We start from the raw sequence: 16,220 nt of genomic DNA on the forward strand, positions 1-16,220 counted from the left end.
TTTGTTCAAATTAAATTAATTTAATTATAAATAATTTTGTTTCCTCGAGACGCGAATCATCCATGTTTGATCCATCTATTGATGTTTTCTTGTTCTGAGTTTCCTGTCTTGCTATGAATAATGTAAGAGATGTGTATATGGGCTTATGTTGTAATGAAACACGGAAATTTATGTTATTTAAAGCAGTGAACAGTGCACCAAGCTACGAGAGTCGTAATCACAGACCTCTAATCCCTTGTAAATTAAGGTAATACGAACTTTATGATATGTGCGAAGTATGGGGGCAGTGGGGCTCCTACAGCCCTCCCAATAGAGGCCGCGCAGCGGGTCACGTGACTGCGCGCGCGAAATTTGAATTCTATGTGCTTTTTTGACAGCTGTTAAGGTGATGGCAGCTTAAACAACAGAGCATCGCTAACCTCAGTGCTGCCATTTTAACGGTGCTAAACTTCTTGGTTGCTACCTTATGCACGTGGGTGCGCGAAATTTGATTATTTTCACAAACAAGAGCACGTGGAATTCAAATTTCACGCGTGCAGTCACGTGACCCGCTGCGCGGCCTCTGATTGGTGGCCTGTGAGAGTCCCACTGCCATACTTCTATGCGATATTGATCTGTTGGAAATGGATGGCAGCAGATTACTCGAGCCGAGAAAAAAGAGACGCCATTTCTTGTGCAGATGGGTACAGGACCTCGGTGCTGCAATCAAGCGGAGAAAAAATTCAGCAAAGTTTCTTGTTTCATGATCTCTCTGAATATACATGTTTACATTACTGTGAATCGGAGTTCAACCAATTAGAGATGATTTCTAGTAAAACACTACGGAATGTAAAAGTGTCATTTTCCTCACTCGTTTCAGTACGGGAAGAAGCCAATTACTGTACGTCATAGTATGAAACTAAAAAACGGAACATAAATTTTATTCCTCACATTCTGTGGCATGAAGAGTTTCATTGTAACAACATTTAAGGAAGAACTGCAGGAAGAAGAGGAAGAGGACGAGCCAGTGTCTTATTTCAAGAATGAACTGCATGTCATACGCCGAGTTGACAAGACTGGCTCAAGATAGACACCGATGGCGGCGGCGACAAGGCTTACCTTTAGAATATGACGATCATGATATGAAATAAAACACGAAAAAATTGAAACAGGCGGTTATTCATGTGTATTCGAAACAAATTCTCAAGATATTCAGGTCATCGTCATCTGCTAAAGGAAATGCCTTGTCGCTATACGCACATCTGACGATCTTCTGCTACCCTCTTCATGTTGCTATGCCTGTTCACCGACGGAGCTCCTGATCTATGACATCCTTGGTCTCTTTCCCATTACTTTACCTTCAATGGTGGTTTGAAGAAGAGAGTAATGTCTTAGTACGTGTCCAAGGAACTTAGTTTTACTATTCTATATCGTATCTAATAAATATATATTCTCCATTACGTTCTATAAAACAAGGTCATTTGTGTTTCTATCCATCCAACTGGTTTTTGTATTTCTTCTCCAAAACCACATTTCTACAGCCTCAAGTTTTGTTTCCGTAATGTCCAGGTTTCGCAACCATACAGAGGCACACTCCAAACAAAGGTCTTGAGATATGATTTTCTGGTCTCCAAACTGAGAGGGTTGTTTAACAATAAAATTTTCTTATTTCGCAAGACTTGTTTTCCACCACTATTCTTTTCTTGATTTCCAAAAGGGTCCTGTTATCAGAGGCAATTACACTATCCAAATAAAATATTTCTGCGACTTGTTCTACCGGTGTGTTATTTAATTTTAAGGTTTTCTACCTATATGCTTATTTTTGCCTACTATCACGGATTTTTTTAGTTTAAATTTTTCTAAGGATCCCTTGAATGTTCTTAGCATCAGATAGGTCTACTAAATTTGTGATTAAAGGCTTATTTCTTTCAAATGATCAATCTTCGAGATATTTCGCGAATAAATGTCAGCTAGTTTATGTCAGTTTTGTTGACAATCGTCTTTATTTCTTTTTTTTTAAAATAAAGCTTTCTAGAAAATTTTGCATACATCGTTACATAGAAAACAATCACGTATCTACTGAATATTCACACTACATAGCCAGCATTCTCAGTGAGAAATAGCTACCCGACATGATTTAAGTTATCCATACACAGCATTTCCATCTTGTGTGCGAAATACATTATATTTGAAGACATCTAATGGAACTCAACTCTTGCGTCGTTTACTCCACTGTCGGAGATAATGAGAAGAAAGTAATAAGACGCTCGCAGAAGGGACAATTTTCGAGAGAAGAGTCACCGCAGATTATGAATGGCAAGGCTGACTTTGCCTAAGGTGGAGACACAACTCGGGTTTTGTAATGAACTGAAAACTCACTGAATACAAGAAAGTTAGACCAGGGATCTGCGAGAACAAACTTGAAGCACCCAACTTTGAGCAAGAAGCTTAGCAGTAAATACGCTGGACTGGTCAGGTACAGAGACGCACGTCAGGCCATTGAAGAGTGGGTCGATACCGTCAGGCTTATGATTAAGAATTCTACTGTAATGTGAAATTCATTTTATTTCCATTCACTGTAAGAGTCACTGATAATACGTAATTAATATCCTCTATTTCCAGAAACAAAGCCATGGATATTAGAGGACACTTCACAGAAATATGTGGTTTTTCATACGGTTGTGATGAATATGTTTGAAAAATGTTGATATAAAATAATGAGTCAAATCTTACAGCTCAAAACCCATAGCCTATTTCCAGTCATTCGATCAGGTCAAGAATGCAATGAAGCCCCATCTTGCGGGGTGAATAGGAACTGTATCGGCTGTAGCCAAATTTAGTAGAGAATTAGATTTGCGAGGCCTCGAGAGTTTTTATTTCGATCCTTCATGGCCTATTGTTTCGCTTTTACGAAAATTCCATTATTATTATTATTATTATTATTATTATTATTATTATTATTATTATTATTATTGGTTTTGCTTCCCAAGAACTACCTTTATGGCTTACAGAGACGTCTGAGAGTCGGAATATTGTTCCACATGGATTATTTTACCTGCCCGTAAATCTATCGACACAAGGCTGGCGTACATTTGTTCCTTCAAATATCATTCGACTGAAACACTATCCGCTTCTACCGAGCCACTCTAAGCCCATCCGTCTTAAAGACAAAATCGCTCCACCAATTTAAGGTACTACTCCCAACACGTTATTCGGATCTGATTCAAAGTGTTAATTATTTAGAATATCTCTTATAGGATTTTCTGATCTTTCTAAACCCCGCCCTAATCAACTTGAGGTAAATAAATTAAATTTATAACGTAGTCCAACAACAGCTTGGTTTACAATCTTCGCTGAAAATAAACATCTATTAATGCGATTTTAGGCAGTTAACGGAAGGAAGATTACTACTTTTAAAAAAAAATTACCTTTTATTACAAGTTTCAGACATACACAACAAATAAATGTAGGTCTACAACTAGGTTTTTAAGACATTTTAGATATGAGGAAATGTGTTTACCGTACGATGCCATCTGTAACACAAGGTATCTTACGTCAATTAATCATTCCAGGATGGACATTAAGTCAACCTCACTGCCTCGTGCTGACACACACAATCCATTAGAATGTTATTCATTTCATGTTATGTTGTCTTGCCCTTTCTTCGAGGCTATCAGCGAGCGAGAGAGAAAGAAGAGTGATTCGTTAAATAGCCAGCTGTTGAACTTTATGTCCTGTTGACAGTTCATTACAAAAAGTATTTACTTTCTGATGTTTTCGTTATTAGACACTAATCGATATGTCACTCAGCGCACGGGACAAAGATGAATTACTGAGCAAACTGTAAGTGGTTCGCATGTCACAGTAATTTTTATGGCAGAATAGTAGGCTACTGCTAACGCGCTCTCAAAGTAACGTATAACAAGGACATGCACTTTGGATGTGTGTGGAAACACCTCTAAGGGACAGAATTGAAATGCGGACCTCTACAACTTATAGCTCTTACAGTGACCACGGAAAGTATTCGTACACCTATGGAATGTGATGGAACTTCTTTACGGCATACGAGCTGAAGTTAGATTTATAAACGGCATAACGACAGACATCAGATATACACGCTGCACATACAGATCGTTTAAAAATGTGACATGATCGGCACGATACTGTATACAGACGGCAGATCATACCGCCAAGAAAGTATTCGTACAATGCGGATGTACTGAGTTTGTGATTGGTTAAACCAGTTGTCGCACAGGTTTACGTCGCTGTGCCTGCAGGAGGGGTTGTTATCTCTTCAGTCATCACTGTGCTGTAGTTGCCGCAAGGTTATTTAGTATGGGGCGAAAGAATAGAGAACTTTCAGAGAGTCAACGAGAGAATATAGTGTTACTGTATAAACAAGGTAAAATTTATCGTCAAATTGGAAAACAGCCGGACATTAGCTATACTACGATGAGTTCAATAGTTAATAAATACAAGCACAGCGGAAAAATGGAAAACAAACCAAGATCTGCTGACAGTACGAGAGTGACGCATTATTGTTCATTTCGTGCCGAATGCACCGTTCCGCAGTGCTACAGAACTCGCTTCAAGGTCCAACAAAACGGTGAGTGTGCAAACTATAAGGAATGTATTGCACAGTGCGAACCTGCGTAGTAGATGTACACGCACGCACATTAATGGTGTCCCGACATAAACAATCAGCACTGCCCCACTCCAGTACTGAAAAGGAGGGGAGAGAGTAAAGGGATAGTGTTCAAGGCCACTCCAGTACTGAAAAGAAGGGGAAGGGAGTGAACAGGTAGTGCTGAATACACAGAGTGTGTATTCCGGCGTTATACTGTAACATTGTAACAAGATGGCTCCTATCCTATCACAGGTGAATCGAGGACGTATTATTGGCATGTGGGAGGCTCACATGGTCCCCCAAGCAATAGCACAAGCAATACCATGCAGTCTTAGGACAGTTTTTTTGTTATTTGCTTTACGTCGCACCGACACAGATAGGTCTTACGGCGACGATGGGATAGGAAAGGGCTAGGACTGGGAAGGAAGCGGCCGTGGCCTTAATTAAGGTACAGCCCCAGCATTTGCCTGGTGTGAAAATGGGAAACCACGGAAAACCATCTTCAGGGCTGCCGACAGTGGGGTTCGAACCCACTATCTCCCGAATACTGGATACTGGCCGCACTTAAGCGACTGCAGCTATCGAGCTCGGTTTAGGACAGTTTGGAGATGGATAGAAATATGGCAAGAACGAGGTGAAGAAGGATTGGTAGACCCGATATAACGCAGCTACAAAATATTCCTAACTAGCATAAAATACTTTTCGGTTAAAAACCTCCTTTACCTCTTAATACTGTAATTATCAGAGTAGGTTACTTTTTTGTGTGTGTTAAAATGCTATTTGTTCGGGGCGTCGACCTATAGAGTTCTTTTGCCCCTACTTGCACAATATATGAACCTGCATGTAATTGGAACTGCGGAAGTGTTGAGTGTTGAATGTGAAAAACGTTAAGGACGACACAAACACGCAGTCCCCAGGCCAGGGATATAATCATTTACAATTAAAACCCCCTGACCCGGCCGGGAATCGAACCCGGAGCGGCCGGATGCGTTGCCCCGTATACCGCGGGGCCGGACGAGTAGGTAACCTAATGCTGTACTTCAATATATCCGCCACAGTGCCCATTTCGATCACAACGAAGTCTTGTAGCGGGCTGTCTACATGCAGTCCATGCAGCAATGCGTTAAGCGAGAAGGTGAGTCATTGTGCCTTCGACACTACCCCTGCACTCCCTTCCCCCATGTTTTGTACTGGACTGGCTTTCAACACTACCCCTTCACTCTCTCCCCTTCTTTTCAGTACTGGAGTGGGGCAGTGTTGATTGTTTATGTCGGGACACCATTAATGTGCACGTCTGTACACGAAAGAAGCCACTGACAAGTGAAAGAAATAGGCAGAAGCGCCTACAGTTCGCGAAAGAGTACTGTGAAAAGTCAATGAACTTTTGGAAGACAGTTATTTTTTCTGATGAAGCGAAGTTTGGAAGCTCAAAATGTAATCCCCACGGTAAAACACGGAGGAGCGAGTGTGATGGTTTGGGGCTGCATGGCTGCGAATGGAGTGGGAAACCTTGCATTTATTGATGGTATTATGGATGCTGGAAAGTACATAGATGTGTTGCGCCATAATTTAAGCAGCAGTGCACACACGCTTCCAACAGGACAATGATCCTAAACATTGTGCCATGATAACCCGTGAATGGCTGTTGTACAATGCCCCAAGAAGACTGTTCACTCCACCGCAGAGTCCAGATCTCAATCCCATGGAGAACCTATGGGATCATCTAGGCAAAGAACTGAAAAAACGCCATCCTACTAGTGAAGAACATCGTAAAGAGATACTCTCAGATGCATGGTCCAACATATTTGCAGAGTACACCAAACGTTAATTAACTCAATGCCAAGACGTCTGGAACAGGTCATCAAAGCTAAAGACATGCATACAAAGTATTAAGACTGTGTTTGAACAAAGACTTCGGCAAGGGTTAGAATTATCTAGTAGTGTAAGAATACTTTTTATTGTGTTAAAAGACGAGTTTATTTGTTTATTATGTTGAGCGCTGTGAATCTCATAGCAAATGTACAGCTAGGTTTCTTTTCCTTATGCATATGTCTCACTGGATGTGTTTATATTACTTCATGGTGCTTAATAGACAAGGTATACATTGAAATGTTGGTGTACGAATACTTTCTGTGGCTATTGTACATTTAATCTTAGCCTCCTTCTTCTTCTTCTTCTTCTTCCTCTTCCTCTCAATTAGCTGGGGTCGGCAGTATGTATGAACAAAAGCTCAATATTAAGACTGGGTGCCTCTCATGACACCAACCCTATCTAGAGGGATGAATTTGCTAATGCATGTTCCTCTTTGGTTGGTGCTGTGGTATACCGGGTCAGGAATAGAATGAAGCCCCATCTAGGGGCAAGGGTAGCAATTGTGCCGGCTGTCGAAGCCTATCGCACTCATGTGGGGCAATGATTAATGACTGACAGATGAAATAAAATATTAGAGAGTGTTTCTGGAATGAAAGGTGTCAGTGAATACGGAAGAACCCCGAGAAAAACCTGCCCCGCCTCCGCTTTGTCCAGTACAAATCTCACAATGATTGACCAGGATTATAACCACGAATCCAGCGGCGAGAGGCCGCCGCGCTGCCGCCAGAGCCACGGAGGCTCATTTACAGATCACAATAAACCGAAGGCCTACCAATCAGTAGTTTAACCCTGGAACAACACCCTGTCACATTCAGGACGCAAGCCACACACTGGGGTCATGATCCAAGCAAAAATCGTAATTTAGGGAGCTGATTAAAAATGTGATCAGCCTCTGTGGTGTAGTGGTTAGTGTGATTAGTTGCCACCCCATGAGGCCCGGGTTCGATTCCCGGATATGCCACAAAATTTGGAAAGTGGAACGAGAGCTAGAACGGTATTCTCTCAGCCTCGGGAAGTCAACTGAGTAGAGGGTGGTACAATTCCTATCTCAGTCATCCTTGAATTGGTTTTTCCGTGGTTTTCAACTTGTCCTACAGGAAAATGCCGGGATGGTAGGGCCTATCTTCGCTGAGTCCGAGGGAAAAACCAACCCTGGATGATAAACGGATTAAGACAGAAAGTAAGAAAATAAGGCAGAATGAAAGAAGGAAACATACATACATATTACCATTATAAACAATTATGCCCTTCAGCGTTCAGTATTGCAAGTCTGTGAATTTACTAAACTTTCCCACAATCCTCTATTTGCAACTGGTTCTGTGGCCTCATTTAATTCTATAGTTATCATCTTTAAATCGTTAGAAACTGGGTCTAACCATTGTCGTCTTCGTCTCCCTCTACTTCTACTACCATTCATAACATAGTCCATTATACTCCAAGGTCACCTACCCTCCTTAATTTGCCTAACATGGCCCTACCACCGAGGCCGGTTTATGCGACAGATTTATCCATCGAGTTCATTACTGGCTTTATCTCCTCATTCCGAGTACCCTACCACCATCGTTCACACCTGCTTGTACCAGCAATCATTCTCGATATTTTCTTGTCTGTTACATCTAATCAATGAATAAGTTACCCTGAGTCCACCAGCATTCACACCCGTGAAGCGAAGTTGTTCTAAAGGCAGACTGATGTCCGGGAACTAACTTCCTTCTTACAGAATACTGTTGATCGCAACTCCGAGCTCACTGCATTAACTTTTCTGCACCTTGATTCAATCTCACTTCCTATACTACCGTCTTGGGAGAACAGGCATCCTAAATACTTGAAATTATCTACCTGTTCCAGCTTTGCATCACCAATCTCATTGTATTCTCTGGGATTTCTTACCAATTGACATCAGTTTAGTGTTTGAAAAGCTAATTTTCATACCATACTCATTGCACGTATTTTCAAGTTACAAGATATTAGACTGCAGGCTTTCGGAACCATCAGACTTTAAGACTAAGTCGTCAGCATACGACTGACTTCTTACTACATTTACACATAACTGAATTCCTCCCTGCCATTTTATACGTTTCAGCAGATGATCCGTGTGAAATACAAACACCAGGTGAAAGATTACAGCCTTATATAACCCCTGTAAGCACCTTGAAACAAGAACTCTTTCTACCATCAGTATTTACTGTAGCCCAATTGTCTACATAAATGCCTTCTTATTGATTTTAATAAGCTATCCTTAATCCCATAGTTCCCCAGTGTGGCGAACATATTTTCCTTCGGTACCCTGTCATTTCTCTAGATCTACGGAATATGTACACAACTGTGTATTCCTCTCGTAGCAACTTCCATTTACATGGTGCATACTGAAAATCTGATCCTGACCGCCCATCTGTGGCCTGAAACCACACTGGTTTTCATCCAACTTTCTCTCAACCAGTGATTGCACCCTCCCTTCCAAGATACCAGTGAATACTTTGACTGGTATACTAATCAACGAGATACCTCGATAGATGTTGCAATCCTTCCTGTTCCCTTGCTTATAGATAGGTGCAATTACTGCTTTTGTCGTCGCCATAAGACCTATCTGTGTCGGTGCGACGTAAAGCCCCTAGCAAAAAAAAAATTACTGCTTTTGTCCAATCTGAAGGTACCTTACTAACACCCCATGCTAATTTCATTATTCTATGAAGCCAATTCATCCCTGCCTTCCCACTATACTTCACCATTTCAGCTCTAATTTCATCTATTCCTGCTGCTTTATGACAATTGAGTATTTACCATCCTTGCCATTTCCTGAAGCGTAATTTCACAAAAATTATTTCCCTTCTTCCCAGGAGCTCGGTTATTTGCGATACCACCAGGAATATTTCCTTTTATGTTGAAAGTATTTTCAAAATATTCCCTCCACTTGTCAGTGATTCCCTGGGACTTATTGTGAGTTGACCTGAATTACCCAAAACATTGTTCATTTCCTTTTTCCCTACCTTCCCAAGATTATTTATTACTGTCTAGAATTGTTTCTCTGGTGCTTGACCTAGCCTTTCCAGGTTCCTTCTCTAAAAGCTTTCCACGACTTCTTTTTATATTCGACAACTATTTGTTTCGTTTTGTTTCTTTCATCTACATAAATTTCCCTGTCTGCATCAGCCCTTGTTTTGAGACATTTCTGATAAGCCTTCTTTTCACGTTTACAAGCTGCTCTCACTTTATCATTCCTCTAAGATGGTCGTTTTTTCCCCATCTTTACACACAGTTTTTCCTAGCCATTCCCTTGCTCTTTCTACTACAACATCCCTATATACTACCCATTCTCTTTCTATATCCTGAACTGCTTACTATCCACTCTTCGGAACTTCTCACTAATCATATCCATGTCTATTTTACTTCGTGGAGATTATCAACCCTTATCCGTTTGCAGAGAGATTCCACTTTCTCTATCCAAGGCCCGGAGATGCTTAGTTCACTACAGATCAGATAGTGGTCTGTATCATCGAAAAATCCCCGTACCCTATCATATTTCCTTAATTAGAAGTCGGTTGAGGTATAGCCTGTTATGGATCTGATTACCCTACCCTCTCATGCGTGCCGATGAATAGCCTTATCCTTAAATAATGTATTCGTAACTGCTAAACCCATACTAGCACAGAAGTCCATCAAAGGCTTCCCATTCCTATTAGCTTCCATATCTTGCCCTCATTTACCAATCACCCTTTCGTATCCTTCAGTTCTCTTTCCAACTCTCGCATTGAAATCTTCTATCAGCACTATCATATCCTTGCTGTTAACCCTGACTACGATGTCACTCAACGCTTCATAAAACTTGTCAAATTCAAGCTCATCTGCACTCTCACATGGTGAATACACTGAGATAATTCTCCTCCTAATTCCTGCAACTGCCAAATCTACCGATATCATTCGCTCATTTGCGTGCCTAACAGAAACTATGTTGCGTAAAAGAGTATTCGTGATGAACAGCCCTACTCCACACTCCGTCCTTGCCTTTTTAACACCGGTCAAGTACACTTTATAATCTCCTATTTCCTCTTTATCTCCCCTTACCCGAATATCACTTACTCCTAGCACATCCAAATGCATCCTCTTCGCTGACTCAGCCAGTTCTACTTTCTTTCTTCCATAAGTCCCATTAATATTGATAGCTCCCCATCGAATTCCATTTCGTTCGCCAAGTTGTTTCCAAGGAGACTCGCCTGTCAAATGGGAGTGGGACTCCGTTACTCCCATAGATCCGAGGCTTGCTTAAAATATTCTGAGCTCGGTAAATTCTGTGAAACAGGATGATACCCTACTTACGCATAGTGAAATTGTGGAGCTCCCCTCTAACGGGTTAGGCACCACCCGTGGATTGCATAGTCCTAGCCATTTGAGCCCAAGGGAGGCCATGACACAGAATATGTCCAAATGCCCACCTCCATTCCGTAGCGACCAGTATCCCGACTCTCAGGACCACTTACTAGGCCATTCGGCCGCTGTGCATGGTTAATGAACTGGGACGTGACTACAGTAACCCACACACAAGAAATAAAAGGAAGAAAGAAAGAAAGAAAGAAAGAAAGAAAGAAAGAAAGAAAGAAAGAAAGAAAGAAATACATTTTTGATTCTTTGTTTATTTTTTTCTTTTAGAAATAATATGCATATAGCATTAAAATATTATTTTCCAATTAAATATTAATTGTTAATTAACTTGGTCGTAAAATTGGCTTCATAATTACCTTTGCTGCACAGATGATTTTCAAAGTTATTTTTATATTATTTTTATATTTTGCAGATGAGTTATCACAAAATTTAACGTCATTGTTTATTGGCTTCTAGATTGCAGTATAGCATTTGATTCTTGTACCTTGAATTAAACGGTTTAGTAAACCACGTGTGACCATCTCAGCGCCGATTTCTTCCGGTTTCGACCACAACCAACGCAGCATTTTCTCCTATAAACACACTACTCGTTATCTACAATGTCCAGATCCAGCACCACAGTTATCCATTTTAAATATGAACATAATGTGATGAGTGAAGAAAAACTGTCCTCAAGAAATCACTGTTACACAGATCGCAGAGTGTGGCCATATTGGACCCAAATGCACAAGTAACTCAAAATGTACACTCATATTCATAAAAAACAGACACCGTGAAAGAAGAGATAGGAAGTTCACATTTACAAAACATGTACATTAGTATGTTCTGAAGAAATGACTAGCATTTGAACCATGTCGGCCATCAGGTTCAAGGTCCACATCGATATAACGGCGCACCGCTACTGACAGGTGAAGTGTGCCTACGGCTCTTGTTTTCGCTATAAACCGAAGGTAATAGACCAGTGTGAGTTGAGTAGACGTGCAGGATGCCTCGCAGACGTATGCGAGAACTGTACCGTCAAATGAGTGAGTTTGAAAGAGGGCGCATTATTGGCATGAGGGAACGTGATGAATTGATCCGAGAAATTGCTGCTTGTCTGGGACGAAGTGTGTCGGCAGTGCGACGTGAGTGTACAGAAAGGTTCACAGAAGGCCGTAGAACAGGATGAGATGGGTCCCACCACCGAGAACCCCCCCGCCCCCCCAAAAAGAAAAAGATTGACATCCTATCCGATCGGGATTACAGGACATATCTGCGTCCACCTCGCCCCTGGCGTAACAATAGAATAGCGTAACACATCGTACACTTTCAGGAGTGTCAGTACGTCTTCGTTTATTACGGTCTGGGTTATCGGCGCGTCATCCACTTCTCCGCCTACATTTAACTGATGGCAATAGACATGCTAGACTGCAACGGTGTATGGAAGACGTCACTGGGGACAGGAATGTCAGCAGATAGTGTTTTCGGACGAATTCAGGTTCTGTTCGTTTGAAAATGATGGCTGCATATTGATTCGCCGCAGACAGGGGGAGATGCATCACATTGACTGCATTCGCACAAGACATACTGTGCCAACTCAAGGCCTTATGGTGTAGGGTGCTATTGGGTACAACCACAAATCACAGTTGTTGCGTGTCCAGGGCATTGTGACCAGTTTGGCCCACGTGAATGACATCCTGCGACCCGTAGCCGTACTCTTTCTGCACGACACCCCAGGTGCCATATTTCAGCAGGACAATGCCCGATCACATGTTGCTGCACGAACACGTGCCTTCTTGTTGTCACAGGATGTCAGACTCTTGCTCTGGCCCACCCGATCACCAGACTTGTCACCAATAGAAAATGTGTGCGATATGATGAAACGGCAGATGCGGTGCCATGACCCAATGCCAACCACCAAAGATGAACTGTGGAACCAAGTGAATGAATCATGGATGGCCATACAACAGGATGCCATTTGCGTCTAATACGCGTCGATGCCATCACGCATGGAACAAGTTATCAGTGCCCATTCAGCACCCAGTGCCAATTAGGCAATAGGACTCAGTCTGAACCTGCATGACTGAAATGATAATCGTTTCTTCAGAACATACTAATGGACATGTTCTGTGAGTGTGAACTACCTATCTCTAGTCTTTCAAGGTGTTCTGTTTTTTTATGAACATGAGTGTATAAAGGAAAACGCCTGGTTATAGTTGGCACTCTGTCACCCAAACACGGAAGGTAGAGTGAATAACAATGTTGCCATCTGTGGAACAGGATTACCCACTAAAACGGCGGCTTGAAAACCACTATTCTGCGGACCAACGCTATGAACAGACTAAAGCGGAAGTAATGTCATTGTCTCGCCACACTCGCCTTGGTTGCCAAATGACAGGCGCGTGATTGGAATTTGTACTACAGCATTTATTTATTTATTTATTTATTTATTTATTTATTTAATTAATTATTTATTCATTTATTTATTCATTTATTTATGTCACATGTCTGTAACAGAGTTGCACTCCAAGTAGGCCTACAACATACATTACAAAATATAGTACCATGATTTATGTTGCAAAACAGAAAAAGATCTGTTTCTACACTATGTGACAACACCGTAGCCGCCAAGAATTTAAATTTGAATTATTACATAATACATCATTATAGACCGTTATGCTTTTCAGCGCTCAGTCTGCAAGCCTCTGTGAATTTACTAAATGTCGCAACAATCCTCTATTTACAACTAGTGCTGTGGCCTCATTTAGTATTATCTCTCTTGTCTTTAAATCGTTAGAAACTGAGTCTAACCATCGTCATTTCGGTCTCCCTCTACTTCAGTTATTTTCCTAAGTAACCTATCCTCCTCCATTCGCCTCACATGAACCCACCACCGAATACGGAATATGCGTACAGTTTCGTATTTCGAGTTCATTCCTAGCTTAGCCTTTATCTCCTCATACCAAGTGCCCACCTGCCATTGTTCCCACCTATTTGTACCAGCAATCATTCTCGCTACTTTCATGTCTGTTACTTCTAACTTATGAATAAGTCATCCTGAGTCCACCCAGCTTTCGCTTCCGTAAAATAAAGTTGGTCTGAAAACAGACCGATGTAAAGGTAGTTTCATCCTAGAGCTGACTTCCTTCTTTCAGAATAGTGTTCATCGCAACAGCGAGCTCACTGCATGAGCTTTACTCCACCTTGATTCAGTCTCGCTTACTATATTACCATCCTGGAAGAACACACATGCTAAATACTTGAAATTATCTACCTGTTCCAGCTTTGTATCACCAATCTGACATTCAGTTCTGTTGAACTTCTTTCCCACATTAATACTCTGTATCCTATTTCATAAAACTTCAATTAAAAATCCACCAAAGTAGGCTATCCAATGACATGAGCATGAAAAAGACTATATTTCCCGCCGCTCCACCATGTGTTAAATTTTGCCCAATAGGAAAAAATGAAACTAATTTGTTTGGAAAACCATCGTGTTGGTAGCTCTGATGAATAACAACCACCTAATGTCATATGGCGCGTGCGCAGAGACGGTCTTTGGTTAAGAGAGTCCCGAGCAACACCACAGTGTAGGTGGTGATGATGATGCCTAACATCTACGGTCATCGGCCCCACAGTGTAGGTCTAAGGTTAACACCAGTATACAAAATGATAGGAAAGTTATTTAAAAACGAAATAATACCATACTTTCCTAAAAACTTACACGTACCTCGTGATCTTGTTAAGAAATTATGACAAAGGTTGATCCTTGACGCGGTCTCGTCATAAATAACGTTTCATTTACTTATTGTGTTCCTAACACATGCTATACCAGGTGAACGCCTAAGATTTTGCCTGTTTTTGTGGTAAAGAAACACGTAATTTTCAAGGAAACTCATTTTTTTGTTTATTTGTAATATTGGCCATCGGCTTCTACAAACGTCGCCCATCTTTCAGGTAGGTTATGAATACCGTGGCAGAAAAACTGCTTGTATTTTGCGGCAAACCGTTCGTCGAGCCATTTTCCAACTTTCTCGAAATTGCTGAAGTGCTGCTCTGCAAATGTGTTGCGAATGTGATGCGAAGAGGTGATAGTCAGATGGCGCCAGGTCGGGGTAGTACGGCGGGTGCGGAATGATGTCCTATCCACGCGATTTCAAGGTGTCTTTCACTGGTTTACGCAAGGTCGCGTAAAAAAAAAACACTTCGCCATTTCTTCTGGCCCATTCCGGTCGTCTATCGATCAATGCGTGATTTAAATTAATAATTTGTTGGCGACAGCGTTGTGCATTAACGGCTTTAAAAGTTCATAATACACAATACCGCTACCAGAGCGCGCACTATAGTTCACATTGTAATCAACACATTAAAACTGTCGAAACCTTGTCTCACATGGTCTAATCGATGGAGCGTGTTCACCATACGCTGTGTTTCTACCAGCAAACGATGACTTTCTAAAGCCGTTCCCTTTTGATTAAATAAGAAAAGCAATGCGTGCTGCAAATGTTCTTTTTCAGGCACAAACGTCGACATGATCACAACACAGACGCCAGTGTTTGGCGAACGCAAATTGTGTGTCTTGGTAGGTTAATGTCAGACGAACAATCTGACGTATGTGTTAAATTCATTCGCTGCGTACTGTTCGCTGGCGCTATCTCTTAGTGAAACAGGAAAATACTTATGCATACACCTGGTATTCACACTGCACTGCTGTGTTGTTCCTCTTTGAGACTATTCCACTTCCTGGTCTTGACCATGATTTGAGATTTAATTTAGATATGTCTTTGGCATTATCTGAAGCCATTTTTTTCCCATTTCCGACTTAGTTTGTTTTCAACTGTTAGGTCCTGCAGTCTGCCGAAACTAATTTTGAGTAATAAATTTGTAAACGATCTCTAAATAAATACATATGATAACAGAATAAAACTTGAAAAGGAAACAATATAATTAAAATAGAATCACATGTTCCGTTATTGAGAGACCATCATCAGATTCTAACAAATCACATTCAAGTGTTTGGAAATATATGAACATTTATTTTCTTACTCTTACATTCTTTGGTTGCCTGCTGCCATTTCTTGATGGATACAGTACTTGTATATCCATCCCTTGGCACAAGCCAGAGTCAAGTGTAGCTTCCACCGAAGTCCCAGTCAACATCCATGGCTGTGATAATATGGAAGCTGCTGGAGTATGGGTGGTGCTGAGTATTGACATTCAGATCACGACTAGTGCATCTGAGTGTTATGAAAGGTGTTGCTCATAGGGTCAGTCGTGCTGCAATAGCAATGGTTTTTTGCGGTTTCCTTATAACCGCATAACCTTTGGTGGTGCTATTTGAGGATCCAACCAGCCTCTGGGCTGATGACCTAACAGACAGACAGAC

Source organism: Anabrus simplex, chromosome 3 (genome assembly GCF_040414725.1).
Source record: "Anabrus simplex isolate iqAnaSimp1 chromosome 3, ASM4041472v1, whole genome shotgun sequence".
Lineage (NCBI taxonomy): Eukaryota > Metazoa > Arthropoda > Insecta > Orthoptera > Tettigoniidae > Anabrus > Anabrus simplex.